Source organism: Triturus cristatus, chromosome 8, assembly GCF_964204655.1.
Source record: "Triturus cristatus chromosome 8, aTriCri1.1, whole genome shotgun sequence".
Taxonomy (NCBI): Eukaryota; Metazoa; Chordata; class Amphibia; order Caudata; family Salamandridae; genus Triturus; species Triturus cristatus.
In genome coordinates this window covers 1628953835-1628975350 of record NC_140591.1, presented here as the reverse complement: position 1 = coordinate 1628975350, position 21516 = coordinate 1628953835, and the positions used below count along the sequence as shown (strand labels likewise).

The following is a 21516-nucleotide window of genomic DNA, read 5'->3' as shown; positions in this document are numbered from 1 at the left end:
TTCTGATTTTTTTTTTTAATTGCCATTTTTACAAAACTACTAAAAGTCTTGTTAGGGCCTTGCTTAAGTCCCTTTAGAATTTTAGAAATTTAAAAAGTCACTGTAGTCCAGGGTAGAGGGGTTAGAACTTTTTTGTTAGTATGTCTCAAAATAAGAACCCAGCTATTAGTGAAGATAACCATAATGACATACAGGACATGGTTGAGGAGCTTGACCTCACCCCTTATCTTCACTTGTCTTTCAAGGAAGGAAGGTCCTTATGTAAACTTCAAAATATACCAATGGGCCCGCATCCAACTAAACAAAGGCTCCGGTAGCTGTTGGCTGAGTATTCAAAGGCCCACCGCTCTGAAAATTGTGAAAATGGTGATGGCCAGTCAAAGGGAGAAGGAGGTGAGGAGGATGGAGAAAGGTGCTCACCTCCACCACTTCCTAGGAAGAAAGGAACCATGTTTCCTTACAAGATCGTTTGATCTTGGGAACTAAGATTAAGCCCTTGTTCTCAGATCTAAGGGCTCTATTGGGTCGATAGAATTGAATCCAGGGACAAATCAAGAGCGAGCCATTTCCAAAGAGTGCTTTATGTATGATGCACATTGCCTTGAATTGAATTCTTTCCTGGACAGACAGCCAATGCAAGGTAGCGAGGGCGGATTTTGCTGAGGTGTGTCTGGGAATATTCAACAACATACGGGCCGCACAATTCTGCACCGTTTGAAGTCTTTTGGTGGTGGCCTGAGGGGCTCCCAGGTAAACAGCATTAGCAAAGTCCAATCGTGATAGAATAAGAGCTTGGCCTAGCAATTGTCTGGCAGGGGAAGTATCCTCCTGATCATTCTCAGAAGGCCATAGCAGCTGGCTGCTACTTTGCGTGCTTGTTCCTTTAAGTCAAAGTTCCAATCAAGCCAGACCCCTAGGGCCCGATTCACAGAACTAACTTAAGACAAAATCCTAAACTTACTACCATTTTGGTATTCACAGAAGGCACTTACTCATTTTGGTATTCACAGAAGGCACTTACTCATTTCGGTATTCACAGAAGTTAGGAGTCGTAACTTTAGGACTCCTAAATGCCTTCTGTGAATACCGAAAGTCTTAAAATTAGGATTTTTCGCAGTTTAGTAGTAGTATAGTTAGGACTCCTAACTTTAGGACTCCTAAATGCCTTCTGTGAATACCGAAAGTCTTAAAATTAGGATTTTTCTCAATTTAGTAGTCCTAAATTTAGACTTATTCTAAATTCTTATTATTTCTTTTTTGAAAAGAGTGTCCTCAAGGAATAGGCGTGGGACATTATTGACAATCAAGCCGTTGGGGGCAATGTTAGCTCTGAGGTATTCTGTCATCATTGCCCCATGTAGAGTGATCTTAAGCCACTCGTGCTTCATGTTAGCTAATGAGGCCCAATCCTCTGAATGGCTGCTGGAGGCTGCGCTGCCATCAGGCTCGAGTAGAGATGGTGCTCTCAGAATCTCAGCTGCTGCTCCGTCACCGAAGCTCAGTCCCTGGTAGTCCTCCATGAAGATGGTATGGGGAACTAATGGGCTTTCACGAAGAGAAAATAGTATGAAAAAGGTAAATCACACTATGTTTACCTTGCAGGCTGTGTTTTTAGAATTACAGGTACCACACTTTCTTTGGGTGCTGTATGGGTGGTCACCTGTATACTGTACTATAGACCACCACCATTTAAGTGTAGGTAGATCTTTTGGTCCTGACGAATTGCCATCAAATAGACTCAAGGGCAAGAAACATGTTGACCACTTGACAGACGCAATTAACCGACATCCTTAGAGTTGGGATTAGCGTTGTTTTGTCTCATTTTTAATTAGGGTAGGGGCCACGTTCATTAAAATTTTCTGAGTGGACCTTCTCCCCTATTTTACTTTTTCCTACACATCACTATCACCTACACCATTTAGGGCCCTTACACGCACTTCACCCACCGGCTTTTGGAAAAAAGATCTCCGCCAGGAAGGCCCCATCCCGGGTGCCGATCGGGGATTGCAGCGCCACCCCGATAAGGAGCAGACACGATGATGAAGCATGAATCTAGCTGGCTGGGTGTGTGAGGGTCTTTTTCCAACAAGGAGAAGTTTCTTCTCCCTTTCGTGTGCAACTACTTACTCTTAAGTAGAGCTTATCTCTTAACATACTTCCGCCTGCATTCACATTAGGAACTGCATACCAATTTTGTTATAGCTATAGAGAGCTACCAGTAGCTCACGAGCTACTGGTTGGAAAAGCTTGGGCTAATGACTGCGTTTACAAAAGTAAACAGCAGCCATATTGTTTAGTCCACACTCTGGCTATGTTCTGGCATTTAAGTGTAAATATAGTGTTTACCAGATAGGAAGGTACAAGTCAGTTTATCTGGGTGTGAAGATAAGTAAATGCTTTGTTACTAAACATATTTTAAAAAAACGTTTGTGGTGTGCTGCAGTACAACCATATTGTTTAGACCCCACTTAGTCTGCGTTCTGCGTTTTAATGGTAAATATATTGTAGTAGTTCTTCTTTATTAATCTGTACATATTTGTAACCTTTTTGAAATTACAGTGCACTACACTATATTTCCGCTTAAAACGCAGAACACATACGAAGTGTGACATTAAAACTATATTTTCCCTTCTGCAATTGAATGTGCAAAATATAGTTTTGACAACACTTTTGGGCCTGATTAGGACTCTGGTGGTGCAGGCCGGGTATGCCCCGCCACCAAAGCGTCGTCAGACCGCATGCCAAATTAGGAGTTTTCTCCTGTCTGACAGGCTGGTTTTTGACATTCCCACTGCAGTGCCTCTAAAAATGGGCACCGCAGGGAGAACACCAAAAATAGCTCGTGCACGGCATGGGCTTTCTCTGGGAATAATAACTATAATTACAGAGTGGCTACAGACTCTCTGTTATACACATATATATTCACTGAGAAAAAGGTTAATGTGTCTTTATAGTTAGGTGAAAATGTCAGTTAAAACATACCGTGTTAAACAAACAAAACCAATGAAATTCACCAGTTATAGGTATCTCAATAAATTATAATCGTACCCTAAAGTAACCATCAATCACAACTGCCATGCTCAGTTTTGTTATCAAAAATGTCTCTTCAAATGTTGCAGAGATTTTATCAATGATGTTATAGAGCATGTCATGAGTGATGTAACATGTAAGGTCATAAACTGTGTTTTGTGCGGGCGCAAATTATAGTTACTTTAGGCATATTTAAGGCAAGTTTGGTGAGATGGTGCTGGTGCCCTTTTATGTTTACGGACAACCCATAATAGTCCATGGTCAGAAATGTGTGACAATGTTTTCCGTGTGTGGCATTTAGTGTGCAAAGTGAGAGGGCTTGGGTGATACTGAGGTCCGGCTCTTAACAAATTTGAGGGGAAAAAACACAAATTTGCCGGGGACTTTGATTCAGCCATCTGGCTCTTTCCTGGAAGGGAAAGATAGGAGAGGAGCTCTGACTGGGAATAGGTGATATCTTTCTACTAGGGAAGGATGGAGTAACATAGCAATGCATTGAGTATATTTTACAATATTTCCCTTGAGAACAGAATATTCAGGGTCTAGCCAAAAAGAATGAGATGTTGAGGAGGCTGAAAACAAGTGAAGGATATTGATGCAGTAACAAGGGAGTGACAAATGCAGGAGTCAAAATAAACCCTCAGGCTCAATGTGGATGTTGAGAAAAGATGAGGCCAGAAGGACACAAACTGGGATATGAGATGTGGCCACTGAGTGTAGGTTACCATACTCTGGCAGAATTGTGAGATTGTCCATCCCAGTTATGGGACTAGCCAAGTCTGTCTCTAGTGAAAGAAATTGGTTACTCCTTACTTCTTCTGTGAGCCCCTTGTGCTTGTTCCTGAACCACATGGCCTTTGTGCTATACGACTATTCTGGGTCTGCTCCTTCAGATATGGCTCATCCTGCAAAAATCAGTAAAGAGGTTTTTAGCAAAGGCTGTTCAGTTACAGGTGAAAGACAGATATCAATTCTTCAGTACAGAGACATCCTAAGGGAAGAAAGTTATCTTTGACTCAATTGCCAAACATCTCTTCTGCAGAGTGTCCTATAGGGGCTGTAGAAGAGCCAAGTCTTCAGTCTGTTGCTGGCCTAGAAGTCTTCTTACTCATTGACCAGCCATTTTTCACACAATAGTCAGACATTAAGAAGACACTCGCTATTCAGCTGCTCATTCTGAACGAGGGTCCCGGGCTCACAACAAGCACTACTTCATACAGAAGTCTACGAGCATACACTCCAATTATAAGTAATGGAAAATGTGGAGTATAGGATTTTCATTACTTGGCTGATGTCACGCATGCCACAATAGGGTTGGTTTGCTGCTTAGACCCATCACGCTCACCCACTCCCATGCTTCACTAACCTCTCATCCAATGAACCCCAGTGCCCCTGTCTCGTCTTCTTTTATTTCTACACATCCAGTTGCCCCTTCCAAGCCATGCCCGTGGTAAGCAGATGAGCCTTCATGGCGCTGAGCCATTTTAGTCTATGTTTCAGGTGCCTGAAGCTCCTGAAACTGTTGCAGGGATATAATTGGAGATGTCATTTTATATAGACAGTGGCTAAAGGACTATAAGGCCTAACCACCCTCCCTTTGAAAAGAAGAAGTATTATTATATAATAGAAGATCTCTGGGCTTTGTCAGCAGACCCCATACCTTAGTGCCTACATGGTATATCGATGTTAGACCTGGCATCATTGGCGCGGGTCTCCCTTCCTCTTTTCGCTTCCTATCTTTTATGTTGGCTGGATTTAGATGCTCTGGGCGCTGTGCCACTGCTAATCAGTGCCACAGCGCGAATTCTCCCTGTGTAAAGATGACTGTATGAATTGGGATAACCATAATTGGCTCGTTTGGTTTACCTGTCAGTCCCTATTATAAGTGCACTGTGTGTGCCCAGGGCTGGTAGACCAAATACTGCTGGTGGGCCTGCAGCGCTGATTTGCGCTACCCACCGAAGCAGCTTTTAAAATATGTCTGTGTAGCATGTTCTAATAGCGAGTTACCCTCAATTTCACTGTTTACTATTGTGAGGCTAACCGTTCGCATAGGCCAGAATGGGTGGGCTAAGTATTACATTCCATAATCCTACCTGCCCCCAGGTACCTGATAGGAAATTCGAATTTGATAAGTTAAAGCTCAGGACCTTGAGATACATCATTTAGTGAGGATCATTTGCATATCCTGTGTTCGAAAATGCCGCTTCTAGAAACAAGGTATTTTCTTGCCTAAGCTTTCCTGTGGGCTTTGCTAGTATGTGTATTGGCCGTCTGGTTTTGGAGCACCAGGGCCTGCTGGGTGAGACCTGGCTGGAGAGAGAGAGATGAGCATTCAGAGCATGGGGAGGGGTGACTCTTTGATCTGAGCAGGGCCGTGCCTGGCAAGGTGAATGATGGCTCCACCTCCCACTGGGCGTCTGATAGCAGACCACCTGATTCTCAAAGGGCAGGATGTCGCCTCGTAAACCAAGTGCTCCCCGACCCCACCGAACTGGTTCTGGTTGGATTCAGTGATTTGTGACTTTAGAGAACAAAGACTTTTTAGGTATAAAACGCTGCGCTGAAACCTTTTTCAAGTGTGGAAGAGGAAAGGACTTTGAAACTTTCACCGAGCTTGCTGAAGAAACTACCCTAGGTCCTGAATTGAGAGTGCCTGCTGCTGAAGTCTCAGGGACATTAGACTTCACCCCGTCAGCCTTCTGAATTCCTGTGCGAGAGATTCTACTTGCAGGTGAGGCCTCCGTCGAATATTCCGGAGCCTCTAGTACTACTGTGATGAACGCGGACTAGTAACCCTTGTTAACTCTGTGTGGGCTGCCGCAGCCTAGAGAGAACTGCCGCCGCTGAGAGCCCACCGTTGTGCCAGCCTGGTCGAGATCATCCTTTGTCCTGTGGGCCGCCGCAGTTAAGAGAGTGCTGCTGCCGCAGAGTGCCCGCACCTTGGCCAACTTTGCATCATCGTGATTCGTCCTGTGGGCTGCTGCAGCTAAGAAAGAGCTGCTGCCGCTGAGTCCCCGCACCCCTTGGCCAACTTTGCATCATAGCGAATTTGTCCTGTGGGCCGCCACAGCTAAGAGAGAGCTACTGCCACTGAGTGCCCGCACCTTTGCCAACTTTGCACCATCATGATTTTGTCCTGTGGGCCGACGCAGCTAAGAGAGCTGCTGCCGCTGTGAGCCCGCCACAGAGCAGCATGACGAGAGTCATCGCCACCACCAGCCCGGGCCGCCGCAGCCGCGTGCTGCTGCCGCGTGCTGCTACCGCTGCGAGCCCACCTGTCCCAGAGTGCCCGAACCATTGTGGGTGCACGTTGCGGACCACTGCTGTCAAGAATTGTGGTCGCTGGGAGTCCGCCTGTCACCATCTCCGCTTCTTCAAGAAGCTGCGTGCTGTGTCCCCATCCAACGGCAGGTATCTGGTACGCAACGGGTCGCGTAGACTCAGGCCTTGAACTCAGTCAGTGCCACATTCTGGTGAATACGTTATTGCTTTTTTAAGTCCATACTGATTTACGTGCATTGCGGCTTGTTAAAACGCTTTGAGAGTCTTGTGTTAAACCTTAGATACAGATACTATTTTTCTATACCTACTTGAGTTGTGTCCTTTTGTGGTGTCATTACTGCCTTACTGTGCATGGTCATAAATGCTTCACACACTGCCTCTGAGTAAGGCCTAACTGCTTGTGCTACGTTACCACAGGGTTGAGCAGGGGTTATTAAAGGGGGTAGCCCACTTGCCCTGACTTAGGAAGAAGGGTCCCTATTTGGACATTGGCGCCAGCCATTGCCAACTAGAGACCCCCATTTCTAACATTGGCGGTCAGCGGTGAGGATCAGGACTTGCATTTATGATTCACGTACAATAACTGGTAGACGCCACTAGTGAGTGCCGACCAAAGCGCAGCCACACACTTTTTTTTTTTCCCCTTCGATTTTCATTTTGGTTGGTTGCTCTAGTATTGAATTGTTGATCGCAGCCATGAGTACTGCTAATATGGGAAGGCCAACATCCAATGCTTCGGAGGATCTCACCTTTGAGGAGGAAAGATTAGATACCTATACTGCCAGACATCTGCAGTCATTTTCTGAGCAATTCGCAGTCCCCATGATAGGTCTCTCTAGGAAGGAGGAGTACCAGCAGTTGGAGGGCAGCAGGATGATGCAGTAAGGGGGGGGGGGGAGATAGAACACACTCCAATCCAGGTACCAGTGTATCCCAAAGGAGCTTGACCCCAGAAGAGCTTGAGGACAGGGAGAGATATAGGAGGCATAGTTTGGAGATGGCTAAATTGGAAGGTCAGAAGGACCTTGAGAGTAAGAAGTTAGACATTGAGAAGGATCGATTGTCAATTGAACGTGAGAAAATGAGAATGGAGCATGAGAGAATGTTGAAGGAGATAGCGATCAGGGTGAGGAGTGTCCCGGTCTCCCCCTCTGGTGGCAGCATACCTTTAGTAACTCCTGAGGGTAGAGTTTATATTATTAAGGATGTCATTAAGGATTTTCACAAGAGTGAGGATATTGGGCAATGGTTTGCTGCATATGAGATAGCAATGGTGTACCACCAGGTCCCGAGAAGGATGAGGAGCGGGATTGTGGGGACGCTTTGTGAGTGATGGTAGGGATACCCTGTTGGACCTGTCTGAGGAGAGCAGGATGGCATATGCCCATATGAAAGAAGCTTTGATGACCCGTTATGGTTTGACCCCAGAAATGTACAGGCAGAGGTTTAGAGCCTGTAAGAAGTTAGAGGGTACTAAGTGGGTTGAATATGTGTCTTTTTTCTGCAGAGCAATGAATCGCTGGGAAAAAGGTAGCAAAGTGGAAACTTTTGAGCAATTGTATGATTTGTTTGCGTGGAAGCATTGTTCTAGTAACTGTTTTCCAGAGCTACGCCAGCACCTGATTGATAGCAAGCTGACTAACCCTAGGAAGCTTGCTGAGGAGGCGGACCGCTGGGTGAGCACCCGGGTCCGCAAAGGTTTTGTGTGAGACTTTGCCAGAGGTGAGAGGGGCCCCAGCAGAGAAGTGCGGGGGACAAGGGTAAGCCGAGGGAGTTCCAGAGAGGGCCCCAAAGTAATTCCCAAGGGAACCAAGCAGTGGTGTCCCAGCCTCCCCCTGAGAAGAAGCCAGTGTCCCCGACAGGTAGGTCTGTTCAGAGGGGGCCACTCACTTGTTTCAAGTATGGTCAAGTGGGCCACCGGTATTATGATCCCCAGTGTCCCCAGAGGGACCCCAATGCATCCCCTTGTGCACCACCCCGCGCACCATCCCACCAGATTGTAGCCAGTGTAGCCCTGGAGGGGAGGATGTAGAGGTCCAAGGTGGGTGGGATCCCATAGAGTTAATCCTTGTCTCGCTAGGAGACTTTGAGAAGGTCCCTAACCCCACACTGCCTAATAACACTAAGAAGTACCGTCAGTGGGTGACCATCAATGACCATAGGGTGGAGGCTCTCAGGGACACCGGAGCTAGTGTGACTGCTGTCAGCTCCCGGTTGGTGTCCAAAGAGCAGGTTGTCCCCCATGCATTCTGCCCCGTAGTGTCAGCAGACAACTCACAGAGCCAGTGTGAGGTGGCTCAGGTTCCCTTCGAGTGGAGGGGGGTCTCAGGAACTCTTCAAGTGGCTGTGAGGCCCGCCATGCCTGTAGACTGTCTGTTGGGCAATGATCTAGAGAACTCCCCGTGGGCTACGCTGTAGAGAAAGTCTAATTTGGAAATGTTGGGTCTGCCTGAGTGGGCATGTGCGACCACGCTGTCCATGACAGCTCAGAAGGGTGTTCAGGAGGGTCTGGAGCCTGAAAGTATGGCCCAGGCACCTGCCTTAAAGAGAAGGGTTAGGGGGCGTGGGAAACCAGCCCCCGCGGTTCCCACGGTCCCGGAGGGAGCAGACCTTGAGGGGGATGCCCTGGAACCTACAGGGGAACAAGTGGCTGAACTGGGGGACCTACCGGAGCTGACCCATTGGCAGCAGGAAGGGGGGCCCTCCAGGGAGGAATTTTGTGAGCAACAGAGAACCAGCCCTTCTCTTGAGGGGGTGCGGCGACAGGCCGCCACCCAGGCAGCAGGTGATCAGACAGGGTCACAGTGGATCTATTGGGAGAATGACCTCCTTTACAGCGAGCCTAAGGTTGCTGAGCCTGGGTCAGCCGGTGTGCTGGTGGTACCCTAGCGCTTCAGGACCTTTGAGAGGCTGGTCACCCACTTCTATTGGCCCCAGATGCGCAGGAGCTCAGATGCTCATTGCAGGACGTGTGAGAATTGCCAGGCAAGTGGGAAGAGTGAGGGGAAGATTAAAGCCCCACTACTGCCCTTTCCCGTTGTGAGTATCCCATTCAAGAGAGTGGGCATCGATATTGTGGGGCCTCTGGATCCCAAAACAGCCATGGGCAACAGGTTCATCCTGGTCTTGGTGAACCATGCCACCAGGTACCCTGAGGCAATCCCGCTCAGGACAGTGACGGCCCCCGTGGTGGGACGGGCACTGATGGGGATTTTCTCCCGTGTGGGATTCCCCAGAGAGATGGTGTCCGATAGGGGAACTAACTTCATCTACAAGTACATGAAGTCTCTGTGGGAGGAGTGTGGGGTAATATAAATTCACCACTCCTTACCACCCCCAGGGTAATGGGCTGGTTGAGAGATTCAACCGGACCCTTAAGGGTATGATTATGGGCCTAGGTGAGCCCAAGAGGTGTAAGTGGGATGTCCTCTTGCCATGCCTGTTTGCTTACCGTGAGGTGCCACAGAAGTCCTTAGGGTTCAGTCCCTTTGAGCTGCTCTATGGTCACCCTGTAAGAGGGCCTCTGAGTCTGGTAAAGGAAGACTGGGGGCAATCTCCCAGGAAACCTCCCTAGGATGTATTTAGTTACATGCTGGCCTTCAGGAACCAGACTCAGCGTTTCAGGAAACTTGGTGAGGCAAACCTGGAAGCCAGCTAGGAAGAGATGAAACACTGCCACAATCAGAATGCCACTCTGATCGAGTTTCAGTCTGGACAAAAGGTTTGGGTCATGGCCCCAAGTGGAGTCCTGTGCGCTCCAGGATAGGCGGACCGGCCCCTTTGAGGTGGTGGAGCGCAAGACTCCTATTACCTACGTGGTGGACTTGCAGTCTCCCAGGAACCCCTTGCGGGTCCTGCATGTTAACCGCCTGAAGCCCCACTTTGAGCGGTCTGTAGTGGGCATGCTTCTGGTCACAGATGCTGGGATGGAGGAGGAGATTGAGCCCCTTCCTGACCTCCTGTGTGCAAGGGAACGAGATCGGTCAGTGGAGGGTGTGGTCCTCTCCACCACACTGACTCCTGAGCAGCAGGGTGATTGTCGCCAACTGTTGGGGCAATTCAGTGATCTGTTCTCCCTGGTGCCTAGTGTCACTGATTGGTGTGTCCATGACGTGGACACTGGGGACAGTCCTCCCATTAAGCACAAGGCTTACAGAGTGACTGACTGGGTAAGGGCCTACATTAAGGATGAGGCTACCAAAATGTTTTCCCTTGGGGTGATTGAGTCCTCTAGCAGCCCTTGGTCCAGCCCAGTGGTCCTGGTACCAAAAGCTGCAGCGCCTGGTACCACCCCCGAACTTTGGTTCTGCATGGACCATCGGGGCCTCAATTCAGTCGCAAAGACTGACGTGCACCCCATCGCCAGAGACTATGAGCTCGTAGATCAGTTGGGGGTTGTAAAATACCTCAGCACATTTGATTTGACGTCTGGGTATTGGCAGGGCGCCTTGACCGAGGGAGCAAAGGAGAGGTCAGCATTCTCCACACCCTATGGGCACTACCAGTTCCGGGTGATGCCCTTTGGAATGAAGAATGCCCCTGCCACCTTTCAGAGGTTGGTCAACAGGGTGTTGGTTGAGCTGGAAGACTTCAGTGCCGCCTACCTGGATGACATTGCGGTTTTTAGCTCCTCTTGGGAGGACTACCTGCGCCACCTCTGGGAGGTATTGATAGCACTGCGGAAGGCAGGCCTCACAATCAAACCCAATAAGTGCCAGATTGGGCAGGGTTCTGTAGTGTATTTGGGGCACCAGGCGGGGAGCGGCCAGGTGGTGCCCCTTCAGCCCAAAATTGAAACTATCCTGGCGTTGGAACCCCCCAAGACTCAAACGCAGGTGAGAGCCTTCTTAGGACCCACAGGGTACTACAGGAGGGTTGTCAAGGGATATAGCAACATTGTTGCAGCCTTGACTGAGCTGACTTCTAAGAGGCAGCCAAAGAAGGTAAACTGGACTGACACCTGTCAGAAGGCTTTTGATGCCCTGATGAGTGCCATGTGCACCGCACCCGTGCTTCAGGCACCTGACTTTTCAAAGGAATTTGTTGTCCAGACAGACGCCTCAGAGCATGGTATAGGGGCTGTTCTGTCACAGATCAATGAGGAGGGACTCGACCAACCGGTAGCCTTCCTAAGCAGGAGGTTACTTCCCCGGGAACAGAGATGGAGTGCAATTGAGCATGAGGCATTTGCTGTGGTCTGGGCACTGAAGAAGCTGAGACCATACCTGTTTGGGACTCACTTCCGGGTTCAGACAGACCAACCAAGGGTTAGAATGACAGACCTCCCTTGAAGTGAGTGTTTGAAACTCATGAGGGCGTAGAGACCAGCTGTTAGTTCCAGATAGTTTATGTGGAGGAGATTTTTCTCAGTTTAGGAGTAGTGAAGTTAGGACTCCTAACTTTACTACTCCTAAACTGAGAAAAATCCTAACTTTAAGACTTTCGGTATTCACAGAAGGCATTTAGGAGTCCTAAAGTTAGGAGTCCTAACTTTACTACTCCTACACTGAGAAAAATCCTAACTTTAAGACTTTCAGTATTCACAGAAGGCATTTAGGAGTCCTAAAGTTAGGACTCCTAACTTCTGTGAATACCGAAATGAGTAAGTGCCTTCTGTGAATACCAAAATGAGTAAGTGCCTTCTGTGAATACCAAAATGGTAGTAAGTTTAGGATTTTGTCTTAAGTTAGTTCTGTGAGTCGGGCCCTTAGAGTGTAACTGTCAGGCTAGTCCAACTGATGTAAGCAGTTCTGTTTCTCCTCCCAACCTGTTGACTAAGTGATTTCTATCTGTCCATGTTACTCAGTAGCTATTCCTGTGTATGCCTGTACCTCCCATTTGAGTCCCCATGCCTACTCAGCAACAAAGCCTGTATAAAAGGCCCCTGGTTTCTGTATTCCATGAACTACCCCCTACAGTGGCCTGAGGGTACTGTATTGATGTAGTCCCACTCATGAGTGATTAATAATCTTGTTCTTTGATATTCCAGCTTCCGTGCCAATCTCTACTTTGTTGGTTTAAGAACCAATGGACAGAGAAGGGTGAACCCCTGCACCGGTGAGCCCCTAAAAAGGCTAATTTCCACATACTCGAGGGCTTCCCAGCACTGGTGAGTGTTGTGCTGATAACTGAGCCCCCTAGTGCATTAAAGGGAAAACAGACAGGTCTCCAGTTTCTTCTTAAAGGAAAGTTCATTTTGCAGTGCTCTGAGGCTGGGTGGGAGGTGGTTCCACAGCTTTGGTACCAAGTGTGCAAATGATCTTCCTCCCCATCTCAACCTTTTAACCCTGGTTGTACTGAGGAGATGTAGTTGCAAGGATCTCAGGATTCTAGTTGGAACTTACGTAGCTACCAACTCTTTGATCTTTACTGGATCCTTGTTATTTATGGCCCTGTGAGCATCACAAAGGTATTTAAACTCAATTCTTGCCTCAATTGGCAGCCAATGAAGCTGTTTGAGGAATTATTTTACAGAAACGTAGCTAGGAACCTTTAGAAGGAGCCTTGCTGCCGCATTTTACACGGTCTGAAGTCTCTTTATTACATATTTGGGCGCACCCACATAAAGAGAGTTGCCGTAGTCCAGACAAGAGACTATGAGGGATTGAATGACGGTTTTCCTTTGGTGGTCTGGGATCAGTACTAGTATCTTCCTGATCATTCTGAGAAGCAGATGCCAGACAATTTATTTGCTTGGTGGTCCATTGCTAGGGAGCTATCCAACCAGACTCTCAAATTTCTTTATCGCATGTTTGGGATCACAGGGGTTGCCCATGTCATCTGGCCAGCTACTCAGAAGTCTATGTATTGCCTGGTTTCCTAGTATCATTAATTTTGCCTTATCACCATTTAGCTTTAGGCAGCAGTTCAACATCCAGAGGGCCAATTTATCTAAGGAGGGGGCCAATTGTTGATTTCATAGATTAGGACTATTTGTCATAGAGACAGCCACCTCCGTGTCATTCACACCGGAGACCGCCGATAAGTCAAATTCCTGTACTAGTGGCAAGCTGATGCACATATATGTTGAACAGTGTGGGGCTGAGTGACGATCCCTGTGTGACACCACAAGTAGTTGGCAAGCATTCCGAGAAGCAGTCTTTGTCCATGACTTGATAAGATCTGTTTTCCAGATAGGAAGTGAGCCAATCTAATGCCTTATACTGAATTCCCACTTCCATTAGTCTGTCTTTTTAAAATGGCATGATGCACGGTGCTGAATGCTGTGCTTAGATCCAGTAGTAAGATAGTGGCTGAGCCTCCGTTATCTAGTATAGCTTTGAGCTGCTCTGGCGACCACCAGAAGTGCTGCTTCTCAGATTTGTTGCCTCCTTGACTTTTGTATCTTTTTCAGTTTTTTTCTTCATACTGGTACAGCTGGCGGTAAATTTTAAGAAGCGACCATTTGTCTTATCCACAAAGAGGGGCGTGATCCATCTTATTGTAAAAATTATCATCCAATATCTCTTGTTAACGTAGATTACAAGATTTTTGCTAAAATACTTGCTTTTCGTCTTGAACCTTTCCTCCCTAAGCTAATTTGCAAAGAGCAACCTGAGATTTTTAAGGGAAGTATGACCTCTGATAATTCTAGATAATTTCCTAATGTCTTAAACAAAGCCTCTTCTTTACAGTCTTCCCTAGCTGCTGTAGCTATCGATGCTGAAAAAACTTTTGATAGGGTTGACTGGTCTTTTTTATTTAAATCTCTAGCTTGGCATGGATTTGTTCTGAAAATAATATTGCTAATTTCTTTACTTTAAACAGCCCTGATGGCTTCTTTTTTGGTAAATGGAAGTATATCTCATTCTTTGCCACTAATAAGACGTGTTCCTCAAGGTTGCCCTTTGCCTCCCTTTTTTTTTGTAGTCACCCTTAAACCGTTTTTATCTCTAATTCGCAGAAATAATCCTATATCAGGCTTTCAATATGATGACCAACATTTGAAACTTTCGTTTATGCAAATGACGTTCTGTTTTTCCTTTCTAATCCAGATGTTATCCTTTCAGTTTTGCTTGAGGAACTCTCGGCATTCTCTTCTGTCTCTGATTATAACATGAACTATGATAAAACAGGAGGTGCTACCCAACACTACATTTTGTGTAAAATATTCTTATGACTTCACTGGTTTCCACTGGAACAGCTCTAAGATGAAATATTTGGGCATTTGGTTTATGAACTCCATTAAGTCCTCTATTACTATAAATACGAAAGAAGGTCTGGCTAGAATTGATAAACTCCTTTCTTCTTGGAACTGTCTGTTCTTATCTTTGTGATCGTCGTCTTGACTTCATCGAAATGAAGGTTACAGTCATTTTGTTATATATTTAGTCTATGACTCCGGATCATATACCACTTACTGACTTTAAACAAATTGATTCTGTTTTATCTAAATTTATTTGGAAGAACAAACCTAGACTAGTCCTTTCTTATCTTAAGAGACCCAGACCAGTCGGGGGGGGGTAAATTTTCCTGACTTTCGTATTTACAATAAGGTTTTCTGTTTGTGACAAGTCCTTCTTTTCCCTTTAAAAAACCCTTTCACATCTTCACATTTACACAAACATTCTAGTTTCTTTTTTTGAAATTGTGTTATTCTTCGCAAACTTTTACCCATGATTCCTTTTTACAGTCTCCTCTAAGGTATAATCATCTTATTACTATTATTAGGCTACCTTTATATTGGAAATCTTGGCATCAATAGAGTATCATTTGGGTCAGAGATTTGAGGGTAGGGATCCTCGTTCTTTTCCTGAATTTCGTCTGATTTTCAATCGTACACGCTCCTTTTGTATACATTTTCTCTTTTTTGTAGATCTGGTCTTAGATAGCCTTTATTCTCTTTCCTCTCATTCTTCTACTCTCGCCCCAATTCCTCTATTTTGCATTTGCTTAAGCTCCCTTCTAAAGCTTCCTCTATTTATAAATACTTTTTATGCCCAGACTCTTCTCGAGCTAAAACCAAGATAAAACTTGCTTGGGAAGCTGATTTGGGATGTGCCTGGACTGTCTTAATCTGGACCAAAATTTGGTCTAGGACATTACAAATTTCCAAAACTGCCTCCACCACTCAATATTTTTTCTAAACCATAGATTAGATTATACTCCAGTGTCTATAACCACTTGTTCACATACTCAAAACAAGCTTGTTGGTCTTGTGGACACTCTCAGGCTGATCTTATGCATTGTTGGAAACAGCCCACTCCCACTCCGCAGGGTGGTGGTGGACTTCCCGAACACACTGTGGTAGCTTGGCTCGAGTGGTCAGGAAACAGGCACCGTGCTAAGCATACAATATACCCATACAATAACCATGCGTGCATCCGTTCCAAAAACGACTCTACACCGTAAAAATTATGAAAATATCTTTCTTTATCTTTTTCTCTTAGTTGCTGATTGGAAAAATAACTGAGTCAATCACAATATACAAATTTTAAATAGTGCAGGTCAAATAAATACTGTCTAAAGACTCAATAGATAGGGATGATCATAAATACAAGGGACATAAATATCAGTGCAGGTAATACAGGCAATTAAATATTCTGAGGCAATAAATACTGTACCAATAAATATTGTACACCAACAAGTCCTGTGGACCAATAAATATAGTGAAGCAATAAATAGGTAAAACTCAATAAATACAGTGCCCCCAATTAATAATTAAAAGTATACAGCAACACTCATGTAATCAGATCACTTTTCAATTCCTAAGGGCTGATTTGGCCCAGGCACAGCTTGTAGGGTTGTGGAAGGCTTGAGGGGTTCTACTCCCTGGCTGGGACAAGGCTGAGGCCTAAACTGAGGTAGATCAAGGGGGGAATACCAGTGCCCTGGCTTTCTCTCTCCACACAACCTCTCTAGGTTAGTCCCAGTTCACCCCAGGCACAGTCAGGTTGGTTTCAGCACCTCCCTAGCCCCTTAGAGCAGTCTCTCAGGTCTCCACAGGGCCTTAGGCGCCCTCTACTCCACTTACTGCCCTTTTTCTGATGTTCCGACGCCGCTGGAGTCGTGTCGATGCCGTGAGGCGGTTCCGGTTCGGTCTCGGCGGCCTCGGCACAATGTCAGTTCTTTGACGACGCCGGTAGGCGGTTCCGGTCCGATGTCGGCGGCCTCGGTTCGATCTCGACCTCCGATTCGACGGCGTCAGGCGGTCTCTACTCGATGTCGACTTCGGGCGGCTCCGGTCCGATGGCGCTCTCGGCTTCGATGACGTCGGTCGGCCTGGCCTCGATGTCGACTTCCGGCGACTCCGGGGTGCGATCCTCACCCCCGACCTCCGGTGCTCCTCCTCTCAGGTTCCGGGCGACTCCGGAGTGCGATCCTCACTCCCGACCTCCGGTTCACCTCACCTCGGTCTCCGACGACTCCGGAGGGCGGACTTCACTCCTCCGATGACGCCGCTCACTCGACCTCGGTTAACTTCCTCCTCGACCTCTGGTATTCCTCACGACCTCCGTCGGCGCCCTCTCACGACCTCAGGCGGCTCCGGGTACGACGTCTGCTTCTTCAGTCAGCGCCGCTTCTCCACCTCGGGCTCCAGGTCTCAGGCTACTCGACGCCGGACTCCAGGGAAACCAGTTTCCAGGTCAGGATCTTGCTGCTTTCTGCTTCTAAGGCCTGTTCCTGCTGTCCAGGTCCTTAGGATGAGTTTTTCTGGCTTCTTCCCACACAGGGCTACAGGCTGGGATCCATCAGTAGGGACTAGTATCAAGGGTGGGTTTATGGACCCCACTCCAGGCACAAGTTTCCACCCCTGCTGCTTCACTCCTTCCTCCTTCACTGTTGTGCTGCTCTCCCTTCACCAGTCAGGTGCCAACTGCCAGCTCCAACTGCCAACACTCTCTCTTAACCTCCCAACATTCTAAACCGCCTCCAACTGTCACAGAGTTCTGGAATCTTCTGGAATGTTCTGGAAGGTGCTGGTAGGTTCCAGTGGATGCTGGTGATGTCACAGGTGGCCACCATTTTGTGCTTCAGGCCCTCAGACAGAAGTTTCAGGGGTAGCTAAAATGGCTCCCTGAATCTGCAGCAACACTAAAAAGTCTGGTGGTTCCCAAAAAGGAAAAATTCAAACAGGGTTTGAGGCAAAAGTGGGACAAAATAAATAATGATGAGGAGGGACCACCCAAAGGGCTGACAGGTCTAACACGCGTCCCCCCCAGCTGAAAGTGGGGAGAGCTACCCAACCCCTTGGGAGTTCTCATCACTAAGGCGGAAATACCTTGAGAGACCGTCTGCATTGGCGTGGTCCACTCCAGGCCGATGTTCCACCTGAAAGTCCATCCCCTGTAGGGAAATAGACCACCTCAACAACTTGGGATTCTCCCCCTTCATTTGCATCAGCCAACGAAGGGGTCTGTGGTCGGTCTGAACCAGGAAGTGCGAGCCAAACAGGTATGGCCGCAACTTCTTCAGAGCCCATACCACTGCAAAGGCTTCACGCTCTATTGCACTCCACTTCTGTTCCCTGGGAAGTAGTCTCCGGGATAGGAAGACCACGGGTTGATCCAGACCCTCTTCGTTGAGTTGCGATAACACTGCCCCAATGCCATGTTCTGATGCATCTGTCTGGACAATGAACTTCTTGGAAAAGTCTGGGGCCCTTAAGACCGGGGCCTCGCACATGGCTTTCTTCAATTTCTCAAAGGCTTGCTGACAAGCCTCCGTCCAGACTACCCGTCGAGGTTGTTTCTTGGACGTGAGCTCCGTGAGGGGGGCTACGATGGTACCGTACCCCTTCACGAAGCGGCGGTAATATCCCGTGAAGCCCAAATATGCTCGGACCTCAGTCTGTGTCTTGGGGGGTTCCCAGGCCATGATGGCCTCGATCTTCGCCTGGAGGGGTTGCACCGCTCCCCTGCCCACCAAGTGTCCAAGGTACACTACCGACCCCTGCCCGATCTGGCACTTGCTGGCCTTGATCGTCAATCCAGCTTGTCTCAGGGCCTGGAGAACAGCTTGCAGGTGACGCAAGTGATCCTCCCAGCTGTTACTGAAGACGGCTATGTCATCCAGATAAGCAGCAGAGAAACTCTCCATTCCGGTGAGGATCTGGTTTACCAGGCGCTGAAACGTGGCAGGTGCGTTCTTGAGCCCAAAGGGCATCACACAGAACTGGTAGTGGCCATTGGGCGTGGAGAAGGCTGACCTTTCCCTTGCTCCATCAGTCAACGAGATCTGCCAGTACCCCGAAGTAAGGTCAAAGGTACTTAGATATTGGGCAGCTCCCAGCCGGTCAATCAATTCATCCGCCCTAGGGATCGGATGAGCATCAGTTTTGGTCACTGAATTCAGTCCCCGGTAGTCCACACAGAACCTCAGTTCTGGTTGGGCACCCGGTGGTGCAGCTTTCGGTACTAACACCACCGGACTAGACCAGGGGCTGCTAGAAGGTTCAATCACTCCTAGCTCCAGCATCTTAGTGACTTCACTATGAATGCTAGCCTTCACCTTGTCTGACATCCGGTAGATCTTGGACTTCACAGGTGGGCTGTCTCCTGTGTCCACGTCATGGACGCACAGGTGAGTCCTACCCGGGACAAGGGAGAACAACGAAGAGTACTGCCCCAGGACCTGGCGACAGTCCTCCTGCTGTTCAGGAGTTAGAGATGGGGAGAGAATCACTCCCTCCACCGACCCATCCTTCTCTTGAGACGCAAACAGATCAGGGAGAGGCTCGCTTTCCACGTCCTCTCCTCCATCAGTCACCATCATCAAGATGACCTCGGGCCTCTCGTGGTGGGGTTTGAGGCGGTTGGCATGCAGCACCCGCAGGGGCTGACGAGGGGTCTTCAGGTCCACCAAGTAGGTAGCCTTACCCTTCTTCTCCAACACCTCAAAGGGTCCTGACCAGCGATCCTGGAGGGCACTAAGCTCTCCTGGTTCGATCACCCACACCTTCTGGCCAGGCTCCAACTCCACCGGGTGAGCGTTGTGGTCATACCACGCCTTCATCACTGCTTGCCTGGCTTCCAAGTTGTCAGAAGCTTGCTTCCACAACTTAGCCATTTGGCTCCGGAAGGCCAGCATGTAGCTCACCACATCCTGGGGAAGCTTTCTGGGAGTTCTTTCCCATCCGTCTCTCACCAGGTTAAGAGGTCCACGTACAGGGTGCCCATACAGAAGCTCGAAGGGGCTGAAGCCCACTCCCTTCTGTGGCACTTCCCTGTAAGAAAAAAGTAAACAGGGTAGGAGGACGTCCCATTTCCTCCGCAGGCTTTCAGGCAGACTTCTGATCATGCCTTTTAAGGTTTTGTTAAACCTTTCCACCAGACCATTGGTCTGGGGGTGGTAAGGAGTTGTGAACCGGTAGGTTACTCCACACTCCTTCCACATTGCCCGCATATACGCTGACATGAAGTTGGTCCCCCTGTCGGACACAACTTCCTTGGGAAAACCCACTCGGGTAAAGATTCCCATCAGGGCCCTAGCCACAACAGGTGCTGTTATGGTCCTCAGAGGTATTGCCTCTGGGTACCGTGTGGCATGATCCACCAGAACCAGGATAAACCTGTGACCAGCTGATGTTGGCGGATCTAACGGACCCACAATGTCGATGCCCACCCTTTCAAAGGGGGTGCTAACGACAGGAAGTGGTTCCAGGGGAGCTTTCAGCTTCACCCCTGTTTTCCCACTGGCTTGGCAAGACACACATGTCCGGCAGTAGGTATCGGACGACACTTTCATCTGAGGCCAATAAAAGTGTGGGACAAGACGGGCGAAGGTCTTGTCTTGCCCCAGGTGTCCTGCCAATGGTATCTCGTGAGCCAACTCCAGAAGGAAGGCTCGATAACGTTGAGGGACTACCAAGGCTCGTGACGATCCGTGTAGGGGTGCCTTGGGTTCACTGTAGAGGAGGCCATCCTCCCAGTAAACACTGTAGTTCCCTTCAACGTTCCCTGCTGCCTGGGCTTCGGCCTGTCGCCTCAGCCCCTCAAGGGTAGGGCACTCCCTCTGGCCCTGGCAGAATTCCTCCCTGGACGGGCCTCCCTCCACGTGCCACTCGGCCGGGATGGGTAGGTCCTCCAGGTTGGTAACGTCCCCCTCCGCAGACTCCTGGTCCACCACCTCCGGTGGCCTATCCGTCCTACGGGGTGGAGACGCCGAGGCAGGCTCCTCCTGTCCTCGGTTCTTCCCTTGACTGGCAGCTGGCTGGGCCTTTGTTCCAGGCTCCAGCCGGAATGAACTCCCTCTTCGGGTAGTCGCGGACCTTGTGCTAACACAGGCCCAGTCAGGTGTACCCAGCATCTCGGTGTGAGTCCGGTATTCCACCTCCTTCCAAGCGTTGTGCTCCATGTCATTCCCCAGCAGACAATCGACTGGCACGGCAGGGCTTACGGCAACTCGAAGTGAACCTGCAACCCCCCCCCCATTCAAAGGGAACCTCGGCCACGGGATAGTGACCTGTTCTGCCGTCAGCCATCGCGGCTGGGTGGAGTACATCGGGAATTACCTGCTCTGGAGACACCAGTTGGCTACGCACCATAGTCATACTGGCTCCTGTGTCTCTCAGAGCCTCCCCTCTTTGGCCGTTGATGGTGACCCACTGCCCATACTTTGCGGTATTTGCGGGCACCTGGATCTTGGGAACCATCTCCCGTTCTCCCAGGGACACTAAAGTGACACCCGCCCACTCCCTTCCCTTAGTTAAGGGCATCTCCTCCCCGAGCACTGCACTAGCTACTCCGGGGGTCTTTCCTCCAGTGGGAGGGGGTGGTCGTTTCTGACACTTCGGATCTCCTTTATAGTGTCCAACGCCACCGCACTCGTAGCAATGGACAACCCTTGGCTGCTGACTCTGGCCAGGATTAGGGTTTCTGGGTGGGTTAGCCCTAGGGGTGAATCCTGTTCCCTTTCCTTGGAAATTATTTTGGGGGCCTTTGGAGAACTCCTTTTTCTTTTCCCCTCCCTCTTTCTTCTGGGGGGCGCCCTGTCCGGCCTTTTGAGTATCCCCTCCAGTCCCCCTTGTGGACACCCGGGTACTAGCCCAAATGTCCGCCTCCTCAGCAAGCTTCCGGGGACTGGTCAGCTTGCTATCCACCAGGTGTTGCCGCAGTTCAGGGAAACATTTCTCGAGCAGGTGTTCCTTCAGTACTAGGTCAAACAACTCCTCGTAGTTCCTCACTTCACTGCCCTGAATCCAACCTTCCAGTGCCTTCTTTGCATAGTCCAGGAAGTCCACCCAATTCTGTGTGCCCAGTT

The 21516-nt window shown here is 48.8% G+C and overlaps 1 long non-coding RNA gene across 1 annotated transcript in view; it reads right to left on the bottom strand.

Annotated features, from left to right (window-relative positions):
• The window catches only part of LOC146808460 (uncharacterized), a 147755-nt gene that overhangs the window by 78797 nt on the left and 47442 nt on the right, over positions 1–21516 (bottom strand). Inside the window, exon 2 of the long non-coding RNA XR_014967991.1 lies at positions 3844–3935. This is a non-coding gene — a long non-coding RNA (uncharacterized LOC146808460). The remainder of the gene's footprint in view (positions 1–3843; positions 3936–21516) is intronic.